This window comes from Macrobrachium nipponense, chromosome 32 (genome assembly GCF_015104395.2).
Source record: "Macrobrachium nipponense isolate FS-2020 chromosome 32, ASM1510439v2, whole genome shotgun sequence".
Lineage (NCBI taxonomy): Eukaryota > Metazoa > Arthropoda > Malacostraca > Decapoda > Palaemonidae > Macrobrachium > Macrobrachium nipponense.
The window spans coordinates 19508615-19520113 of NC_061094.1; the positions used below are offsets into that span (position 1 = coordinate 19508615).

At 37.6% G+C, this 11499-nt stretch overlaps 1 protein-coding gene across 4 annotated transcripts in view; it reads left to right on the plus strand.

Annotated features, from left to right (window-relative positions):
• LOC135207253 (epidermal growth factor receptor-like) overlaps window positions 1–11499 on the plus strand; it is a 540996-nt gene that overhangs the window by 430545 nt on the left and 98952 nt on the right. For 2 of the 4 annotated variants that reach the window (XM_064238907.1, XM_064238909.1), the window contains exon 1: window positions 4077–4552. The exons of the other annotated variants lie outside the window; for them this stretch is intronic. The gene's annotated coding sequence lies outside the window, so the exon portion shown is untranslated. Of the gene's footprint in view, window positions 1–4076; window positions 4553–11499 lie in introns of those variants that run through there. 4 annotated transcript variants of the gene reach the window in all.

Sequence of the window (11499 nt, forward strand, 5' to 3'; positions counted from 1 at the left end):
GGGGCACCGCTAAATATTTTGCAACCCTTGTGTTTGCAGTAACATATGGCAAAACTATAGACAATTATCGTCTTGTATAATTGCTTTGATTTTCGTGAACCTTTTCTGTCAATGATTGCAAGGCAGATGCGTACCTTGAAACATTTCCGAGAGCCAATGTGGGGCCGTCCATGCTAGATTTGTTTCCTTTACCCATATCATTTACCTTACCTTCAGTTAATAAATGCAAAAGACTTTTAGTATAACGATCATTCTAAGCAGACCTCCAACATAGTGGACAGCTCGTCGTTTTACTTTTTCAGGAAAAATTATACTGATCAGTAAGAAACTAATATGATTTAGTTTTCATGATTTGGGTAATATCACTGGATATCACTGGATTGCAATCACGGTCATTTGTAATGTTATCTATGTATTTTTACTCATTTTCGAATGAAAGTCATTGTAAAACGAAATGCCTAATGTTAATGTTAGATGCCTCTCGCAAACCTTGCCATGCAGAAGTTCCCATTTTAATTCTTCCATACGGGAACAAGAGAATTGCTGTTAGGTGCAGGATACAAAGAACCCAAATCCTCTTCTGAGGATATAATTAGCCGGACCAAACCGATTCTGCCAAAACACCCTTGGGACCAATTTTCTCACCCGCTGTGTGACCTTATCGCACCTGTGTAGGGTCAGGGAAGGACGTAGCGAAAGAAGGCGAAACTTTACTTTGACCCTTTTCGTTTCTGCGGAGGAGAGTGTGGTATAACTGACTCCCATTTCTCAAGGCCTGGTTGGATGGCACTTCTAGAAAAGTGATGGAAAAGGGTGATATTTAATCTTGCATGACTATGCTGTGGCCGACTCCCACTTGTGACCTAAGTGACAGGTGCATGTATAGAGTTCATGTAGCTAGGCTTGATTATTGAAATTGGGGAAATATTTCCACTCTTATCAAGGAATTACAGATAATGTGTCAGTGTGGATTTTTTATTTTTTATGGAGGGCTGTTGTTGGTAGCTGCTATTGTTTGATAAGCATCCAGCTTGAGACTTCTATTTTGTTTTGGGAAGGAGTCAGTCAGGTGAGCTAATAAACTGCTAGACAGGTGGTGTTAGCCATATGTATTATTGCTGAATAGCTTAATTTTAAAAATTTCACTAATTATTCAGTGCAGAAGAATATAATTTAATTTTATTTTCTGTTTGACTGTTGTAGCGATCAATGATTGTTTTGGCTGAGTGGATTATTATTACTGATGTTGGGTCAGTCTTGTGCATGATCCACTATATAAAGTAATATTAAAATGCATTTTTTTTCTTATGAATTGTTTACATTTTCTCAACTATTATTAATGATGATGATGCATACATAAACGCAGATTTTTAATATTAAGATCAATGACTTATCTTTATAACAGTTGGTCAAGTGATTTCCATAATAAGTTGCTAAATCAATTAACGTGGATGGAATTATGATTTAAGCTTAGTTTCAGTTTTCGTTCAGTCATTCTGTAATAGGAAGTACGTCCTGTTCCTTTTGTTCTGAGAGGAGTTCTTAAGCGATTCTTACAAGATGGGAATACTACCCAAGATTCTACCTTCCATCCACTCTTTTCCCAGCTTTTAATTTCTCAGGTGTTCCTGAACCTGATAGTCTTTATTTGTCTCTCTCTCTCTCTCTCTCTCTCTCTCTCTCTCTCTCTCTCTCTCTCTCTCGTGAAAGTGCATCATAAAAACTTATGTTCATAGGTATTTACGCTTATAGGCTTACGCTTACTTCTTATATATACATGTATACTTACATACACGCGCACACACACTCACTCACACACACACACACACGCACACACACATATATAAATATATATATATATATATATATATATAATATATATATATATGTGTGTGTGTGTGTGTGTGTGTGTGTGTGTGTGTGTGTGTGTGTGTGTGCGCGCGCGCGTGTGTGTGTGTGTGTATCTGTGGGTGAATATATGTTTTAGTGTTTGGTTAATAATTCACTCTTGACACGAATGTACACTTGCCTTCAAAAGTCGTGAAGTGTTTACTATGCAAGAACACGTAGTCGCAGAATTTGTGATGCAACGATCAAACTTGATTACTGATTATAATCTGCTTTGCTTTGGAACATTGGCATTTTTCTCCTTTCGTTTGTGGTGTCTAGAAGGTAGAAGGTGTAGACGGCTTGTCATAGCTTCAGATGTGAATGTAAATTAACTTATTTCATTAGCGACGGGTTTTGCGCTTTTTAATTGACTGTCCGCAAATAGAATATAATTTTAAGAGTACACATGCATTCTCTCTCTCTCTCTCTCTCTCTCTCTCTCTCTCTCTCTCTATATATATATATATATATATATATATATATATATATTATATATATATGTGTGTGTGTGTGTGTGTGTGTGTGTGTGTTGTGTGTGTGTGTGTGTGTGTATACATATTCATAAGTCATTTCACATTACCGTGGTAAAAGGTTCACTGACGTTCCTGGATTTGAATGTCTTCTTGGGTTCGCGGCACGGGGCCAGGCAAATCTATTATCGTGTAAAAAATTCCCCTTCGGTTAAGCATATATGAAAATATATTAATTCCGAGGTAGAGCGAATTAGATATTTAAGGACATTGTAGCTCGATGTATACATATTCATATATATGCCTTGTTCCCCTTCAATGGAGCGTCTCATCAGGAGGTCAGAGCCTTTCAAGGGGATGCCTGTTTTTCTTTTTTCTTTATTTTTATCGATACCAGTTGATGGAAGCTCAACTAATGGTAGGTGGCAAGCCAGGAATGAACCAAGGACCTTGGAAATTCAAGGCAAGTCTTTTACCACGAGCTGTAACATCTATCTTTATTTCATACACATACACACCGTTATATATATATGTATGTATATGTATATATATATATATATATATATATATATATATATATATATTATATATATATATATATATATATATATATATATATAAGACAATAGTTACTGGACCTGTGCTCGGATCACGAAAAAGGGACATTACTTACTGCCTGCCTACCAAGCAATAGGATCCAAGTTCGAATGTTGGATGAAACGAGTATTGGGGCACCACGCTCTGTTAATAAAAACATTGACGATATTGTTGGACGCAACCAGGGCAAAAAAAAAAAAAATAAATAAAATAAAAGCCATAGGGCTATCAACCTTATTCCTGATAACTTAAGGGAGTTGGGGGGGAGGGGGGGGCTTCCCGGAAAGAATGTGTGTAAAGTTATTAAGACGAAGCTTTTTTAGAATCCGTTTAAAACGTTAGCTCAGGTGAAGAGAGGACTCAGAATGTTCCTCAGGTGGTTTGGTTACTTCAAGAGAATGAAGAGTGTCGACGCGCTTCTGGTTAGCAGTATGGTAGTTGGAGGTTTGCTGCACAGGGTTTCACCTTTGAATTAGTATTTACAACTGCTTGTTTTCTATAAAACCATCTCTAGTGTGGTAGCGGCTTTATGATATATCTATCTATTTATCTACCTACCCATGTATATATATATATATATATATATATATATATATATATATATATATATATACGTAATCGAAAAATTTCATATTGCGGCAGGGTGATAAATATTGTCTTCGAACCCATTGATAGCCTCTTGTACATTTCTAGGAATTAATTAACTTTATAGCTTCACTATCTGTGACATTTGATAATAAAGTATAACGCAAGTAAACTATTTTAATGAGTGATTCCACTTTCCCCCGTCGCTATGAACCTGAGCGTACCTGAGCTAGACAGATTACCTCCATTTCCTCCCCTGCTATGTTTGTCAGAGCTGGGTATAAGAAGTGGTCAATGTTGGAGAAGATGAAAGTGGTCTTAGTCTTATGACATCAGTAATACGGTTGTTCCCACTGAAAGATATATAGAATAGTTAACACTAAATCAAAGTAAAGCATAAGCATGTATCGGAAGATGTTATTAACGTCCGCAAAATAGAATCATTGGGAAGAGATTGTGCAGTGGTGTTCCCAAGGCCCAGGCGATGCCTCGAGGTAAGAAGTAAGAATCGAGTTGGGGGATCTTGGGGACCCTGCCACCCTGGAAACAAGTTTTGCCTCAGAGATGGAGAGACTTTGGTGGAAGAAGGAGGAGTGCGCGCGTCTGTCATAGTTATCTCAGGCTGCTAACAACACTGCAGTTTAAATATACAAGAAATATATATTGAAAAGGAAAGCTTTTGCAGCATCTACACGATTTTACCTACGTGGAATCCCACAGGGAAAGGCGGAGAACCCTGGCTGTTTGTAATCTTGATTTTTGGAAGAGTGAATTGAAAAGTTACATTTTAATCAGTGGTGTTTTTCTAGATGAAATAGACTTCCTCAACTTATTCTAAAGTTAAATCATGATGTGAGTGTCAGGAAATGAAAATCCATTTATAAATATCTGTGTTTCGCTTTTGGGTATAAAATTTCAAGCAGCCAGAGGCCTTGATAACGCGAATTATTGGTGATTAGTGCTGTTGTTAAATTAACCTTGGATTACCTCCTAATGGACTACCTCCCAAGGTAAGGCGTCGGATTGTCGACAGAGGTTGAGTTTGTTAGGGGATTTTCACTTTTGATCTCTTGTTTGCTACCTGATGCTGAATTTATTAGAAATGGACATGATTAGACAATTAACCTATTGCTGATAGCATTTTATAATAAAGAAATGATAATTTATTGTTTTCATGGCATCTGAATTAAATAGTGTTCAATATTTTGTCGATATGTCTATATATTAGCAGTATTTTTAATGAAAATAGTATGTTTTTATTAGCCACAACATATGACCCCGTTTGCTTCATGGTAGATTCCGTTTATGTGAGGACTTTACTCAGCATTCCAGGATGAAAAAGGTGGAATGGTTGTTTCCCTAGAACATTTAAGATTTGCTGGCAAATTTGGACCGACTGAATCTACGTAAACAGGAGGCCAGTAAAGACAATCGTAAAAGAGAGGATATACCAAAAGATTGTTATTATGGTTCAAGTGGCGCTAGTCGATCATTAACAAAAGGTTCGTGGAGAAAGCATTTGGAACTCAAGAATGCCAACAACAATTGAACATTTGGAAAGCTTTAATTGGAGATGAAGGTCTCTAATAGGATCATGGAGTCATCTCTGGGAATGTATAGTCTTTAGAGTATCGGCCCTTTGACGCTCTCATTACGATGATGGGTGTCCAGATATTATAGGTAACTTTTGGAAATAGGTATTATCATAAACATTGATTTTCCTAACCTTTGACCAGTTTCTATAACGAGAAGCATGATAGATCCAATAAACTGGCCCTGCTTTGGTCACTTATGATATTTAATTTTCTCATGTCCTGTCTACCTGCTTTCTGATATCTCCTCATCTGTCTTAGTTGGGTGGCAGTCTCTCTACTCCTTACTTTTGTGTTTGTATGTTGATCACATGAAAATGTTGGTACAATTAGTAGGAAGCCTGAGGAATCGAAATACCAAAAAACGTTACAAGAAGCTATAAATAGGTAATACTCAAGCACAGCATATAGAACATGTATGTTTCTGGAAAGCCATAACGTATCCTCCCAGCAAAGCGCGGTCTTTAACCGAATGTATTTTAATCGCTTGTTGCAAAGAAAGTAGTTTTGTTGAATAACATGAAGTTTAAACAGTGCAACGATGGTGGTTTGCATCATGTGACAGGGTACAGGATACGGGACTCCATATCTAGATATTTAAAGGATTTTTTTTCTATTGGTAGCTCCCACCTTGGGTGATGGTTAACATGGCAGAAGTGTCATTGGTATTCTGTAGATTAGGTTTGCGACAAAAGCTAAACGTAGGCCCTTCTTGCAAAAGACGTAGGGTGATGATGAGTGCCACCGTCTCCATTGTAAATGACTTAGATTTCTTGGACTTTGAAGATACTTTCGATCCAGTCTAATTTATTGCGTATTTAGATTAAATTAATTGTACCTTTTGATTTTATCTTTAAGTTGGATTTGCAGGTAGTTGTCCAATCGTAGAGTGATTGTAATGTGAATGCGCAGTCTTCTGCTCGTTCTCGCTTTGCTTTTCGCACTTGATATCCTATTTGACCCGTTTTCATTTTGTCACCTGAGCAGGCTGGCACCACATTGACATGACTGATGTAATGAATATCCCATTGAACGCCAGTGATTCAAGTAACGTATCTCCTTACTACCAGAATTTTGAATTAACTGCAAGCCAATGTGTTGGCAAAACCTATGCTTTTGTTATCGTGACAGAAGTGAATATTGTTCTAAAGAAGCTAAGAAGTGAAGATTTGGTTTGTTTTAAGTTGTTTGAAGACTTTCTGTTAGTGCTTTTTTTTCATATTTCATCTGTCATTAGAATTACATTTGTCTTAATAATTACTGATACATGTATTGTCTGTATTCATTACACTCAATTTGAATTAAATTAAACCCTCAGTTTCACTTTGTTAGTGTTCAGGATGTCTTCGTTTCTGAGCCAACACTGAAAATGAGGTCTTCTCCTCATCACTATATATTGTAAGGTCATTGTTCACAGGGTAAGAAAGGAATTGTTAACGGACCACCATTTAAGTCTCATGAATACACCCTAAGTGTATACTTATATACTAGTAAAGGAGTGTATATATATATATTATATATATATATAATAATATATATATATATATCTTATATTAAATATATATTAAGTGTGTGTAGCCTAAATGAGTTGTTTTGTTGTATAATTAACAAGTTCCGCAAATACAATTTGAAAAGTTCTATCACCCACCATAGCAGGCCCCTGTTAAACCGCATTTTAATCGGAGGTAACCTGAAGTATCAACACTTGAGAGAACTTACTGTGAGATGTGGTAACAGAACATTGACACGAGCTAAAGCAGGTGTTTTTGTTTAATCTGAGGAAACCTGAGAGCTCTGGAAGATCTCTCATGAGAAGTACGGCCGTAAAATTGCGAAGCCAGGAGGTATTTTATAGTCACTGCCGAGGATTTGTTTCCCAGTGACGATTTTGGGTAGCTTCATCTTGATCACGCACTCCCCGAAGAACCAAAAGAAGTGGTGTCTAAGTTAGAAGTAAGTTTCGTACTGGTGAGTGAGGAAAAGCCTTATCAAAATAAAAGGCACAAGAAGAAAAGGGGTGCCAAGGAAACGACAGTAAGCCTTGATTTACCATGCAGCACTGATAAAAAATAAATCAAGCAATGGGGTAATATTGTTCTATGTTACCCAGATTTCAGGATGCCTTCTTTTCTTGGCCAACATTGCTCATTGGGGATATTTCCTCTTGATTCTCTTGTTAAAGATAAATAGATTATTGTAAAGTCGGCTTCCACAGTGGTAGCTGTTTTCCAGAAATAAAAATAATAATGATAACCAGAGAACCACAATCGTCGATCCCTCGTGACATTTTGTGTTGCCAGCAAGACCCCTACCACAGATAATATTTATTTATAATAACATTTCATCTCCATCTCCCTGACCATAATATTTGCGTATTGAAGGGAGGTAAATAGATAAGAAGATAGGCAGAATGGTTATCTTGTAGCTTGTCCGATGTACTTTGAAACTTATTTCGCAGCTATTCGACTAGAGTTGATTTGCCTGTAAGGTAAAATGGGTTTAGACTAGGCGACATGCGATTGTTTTGTTGGAGTTAGACTTAGTGTCTTCTCAGATAGGCCGTGAGATTTCAAGTGGTCAACAGCTTTTTATATTGATGCGTCTTCAAATTTTCTTTGGCTCGGAAAGTACCCGAAAGCGTTTGACGTAACACGTCGCAAGAAACGTAGTTTACAAGGGAGACTTTGCGCTTTCAAGAGGAAGTTCATCGTTAAGTTGGTTTGTTTCCCATATGCTGCTGTTAGTCGTTGTGAATAAATGTGCTTCATAGCAGCCATCGTGCGGTATTTCATTTTAACAGAGTGAGTCATGTGCAGAATTAGACATCTAAAGGGGTCAGAAAAATGGGCCGTACGGAATTGATGGCAGATACGGTCAACTATGACTGTTGACAGATTCAGCTTATAAAAGTTTCATGGATACACAGCAGAGAGTTAAAAAATTATGATAACAGTTCATTTGTTATCAGAATCTGACTACTAGAATATTGATCAAAGGTTTTTGTGTCTCATTAGGTTCATCTTGTCTGGCGCGGTCCTCGTGACTCATGTTACCACTTACTGAGAGAAGTACTTGGTCAGATTACCTGGTTTGTTTGGCCTTTGTAACAGTACCTTTTAAGTCGAGTGTCTTCTCCTTCATTTCGCTTCCGATGACCATTTGCCGGACTCTCTTAGGAGATCGTCATTGCTCCTGCTATACGTAAGTGCCGTGTGCCTTAATATACACGTTTCATATTGTGTGTGTTTCTATGCCCTTAATTGTATGTCTCATTCTGTCTTTCCTTTTAACGCGCACTCACACATTACACACACACACACACACACACACACACACACACACACACACATATATATATATATATATATATATATATATATATATATATATATATATAATATATATATATATATATATATATATATTCGTTACCGGATAACATATAAGTGAATCAAGGCTCTCAAATCCGAAGTGTAGCTCTCGTGTAACTGATAATGATCATGTTTACATTTATGGATCAGTGGTTATCAGAAGATGGAGTCGATGTGTCAAGGGTCCACGACGGAGGAGGTGGAGGGGCTGAGGGAAGGGGGAGTCAATTGTTATCTTTCTAGTTACCCAGATTTGATTCGAGATTAAAATTGTGTCAGCGGCGGGACTGACTTATGAGAGAGAGAAAGAGAGAGAGAGTGTGTGTGTGTGTGTTCTACTTCAGAGATGCCAAGGAGTAGGTTATAGTTAAACCTGAGATTTTTTATTGCCCAGAAACTTAAGATTTGCAATAGCGATGGTTGATGTGAATGATCACATGAGATTATGTTTTTCCGTAAGAAAACTGATAATTTTGGTGCCAAGAATGAATGCATATATAGTGTCAAGAGATCAAACTTTATCGAAGATGATAAATTGTTTGTTTTCTCACTTAAAATTTTATTGTTACTTCGATCTGGCAGAAACATATACCAAGCATCTCAACAAATTCCAGTAACTTTCATACAACTTTTTCTTGTTAAGTACGGTTGTTATTGTTGTTTCTTGCACGTGACGTCTCATAAAGTTTTAGCATGGAATGGATGTTTTGGAAAGTATGTAAAGGAAAATATCCAACTTGAGGCTGAACACTGCGACGGTTTTATTGTGTCAAGGTCTGTTTTACAAAATATCGAAAGTATTGAATTTTACTTTCCTTCTCAGTTTGGAAATATGTCCAAATATAAAACAACCAGAGTCGCACGCCCTGTAATCACACTGTTGTTTATTTGAGAGAGAGAGAGAGAGAGAGAGAGAGAGAGAGAGAGAGAGAGAGAGAGAGAGAGAGAGAGAGAGAGAGAGAGATTTAATCGTTGTTTTCCTATATGTGCTTTGAATAATTTGTTATTTCTTGATTATGGTTGTTATTATTTAGATGCCTTTGATGAAAGGTGTTTTTAAATAATTTAAAATTTGTCAAGAGCCTTTTTCTAATCTCTTCGTTAAGTCAGAATATCCTAAGGCTCACTTTATTTTTTCCTTTGTCTTGAGTGCTATTTATGCATTCGTTTCAATTCAATAAATGAAGGTAATATGAAAGGGGGTCGTGATGGAAAATCCCGACTTTAAAGACGTTGCGCACCGTCCCAAATCTTGGAGCAAAATACATTCATTCTGATCCGAGGTTGGAAGGCGCCACGGGTAAGAACAGCGTTATCCACAGACGATCGTCGTTGCACCCAGAAAAGAAAAAAATTGGATACACATTGTGACCTATTATATACGGAGATTATTAGCTCTGTCGTTTCATCTCTTAAGAGAGACGGCGTTTCATTTAAATACAAATCCCGCTCACTCTTCTCAGAACTGATTTTAGGGTAGCTGAAGTTATGAAAGTGCCTGCTCCGTCGACTTCAGCATAACAGAGAGAAAATTTGTGGATGTTGAGGTGTTGGGGGTAAAAAAAGATTCCATTCGATTTCTGGAGTCGGTTGAGAAAGTTGAGAAACGACAGAATTTATCTGAGCAGCTCTGGAATAATTGAATGGGCCAGACTTCAAAGCAACATGGTCCCCACCCACATCAGTCAACATATTAACAGGCATCTTTTTATAGCATCAGATGCCTTGTTGTCATTTATTCTAAAGATCTCTCGGGCTTTAAGAATATGGTCATTTTTTGCATTATTGGTTTTTGAAAGTTTCTGTGTGGTCTTTTCAGATCACGGTTAGAAAATGAGATTGATGGGTCCCATCTTGTCTTTCAAAGCATAGCTGAAGTTCATTTTGTCTATGATTCTACTGAAAACGAGAATCATACACACCACACACACATATATATATGTATATATATGTGCGTGTGTGTGTATTTATCAAAGATATCTCTCGGCAAGTTATTCAGTTGAGCACATTTTGCTTACCAACGTTTTTGCTTTGATAGTGTGGGTAAGGCGGAGGTATCAATTAAATTTGCTTGATGCTACAAACGTGATTCTTGATATTGCATCAAACTCTTGAGGCTAAAAACAACCCCAGGGTTTCTGAGAACAATAAATCTCTCGTTCTCGTTCTCTTCCAATTGTTCTGTCTCGTCCCTCGCCCTTAGTGTTCTCATTTTTTTTTTTTTTTTTTTTTTAGAAGACCGCTGCAGTTATCCCAGCGATGGAGAGAAATATCAATTCATAGATATTGCACTGACTCGTACACTGTTGTATGCTTTCTCTTTCTAAGTGGTTATGAGGTTTTGTAGATTGTTGATGCGTCATCCAGGGAATAGCGGCTTAATATTTATGGATTATTGATCTCTGAGAGAGAGAATGTATTGTAAATCGAATTGATGTATATCTCGTCCGGTGAAGATTGGTAGTGTGGAACATTTAGTGATGTAGAAGTGATCATTCAAGTCCTTTTTTTCCTAATCTTCCCCATCCTAGTTGTAATCCTCAACCGCCGACAAGGTCCTCGTGTAGTAGAATCTATGGCCGAGATCAGCAGAGACCGAGAGAGCATACCTTAAAATCCCAGCCTAGAGGGAGTTCGACCCGGTAGTGGGGTAGTGCCGTCAGTGCACCTCAAGCGGGGACAGTGTAGGCATCACTTAAGGTTCTTTGCAGCGTGCTTTCGGCCCCTTTCGTTCCTTTCTGTGTAATTCTGTTCAAATTCACTTTCTTCCTTACCTTCCATCCTCTCCTAACAATTGTCTCATAGTGCAACTGCGAGGTTTTCCTCCTGTTACACCTTCCAAACTTTTCAGTCAATTTCCGTTCCAGTGCTGAATGACCTCATAGGTTCCAGTGCTTGGCCTTTGGCGTAATTCTATAATCAATTGAATTAGACGGGTTTCGAACCCTGATGTCTGCCAAGTGAAGCGAGTGCGCGAGTGGAAGAAAGAGAAGC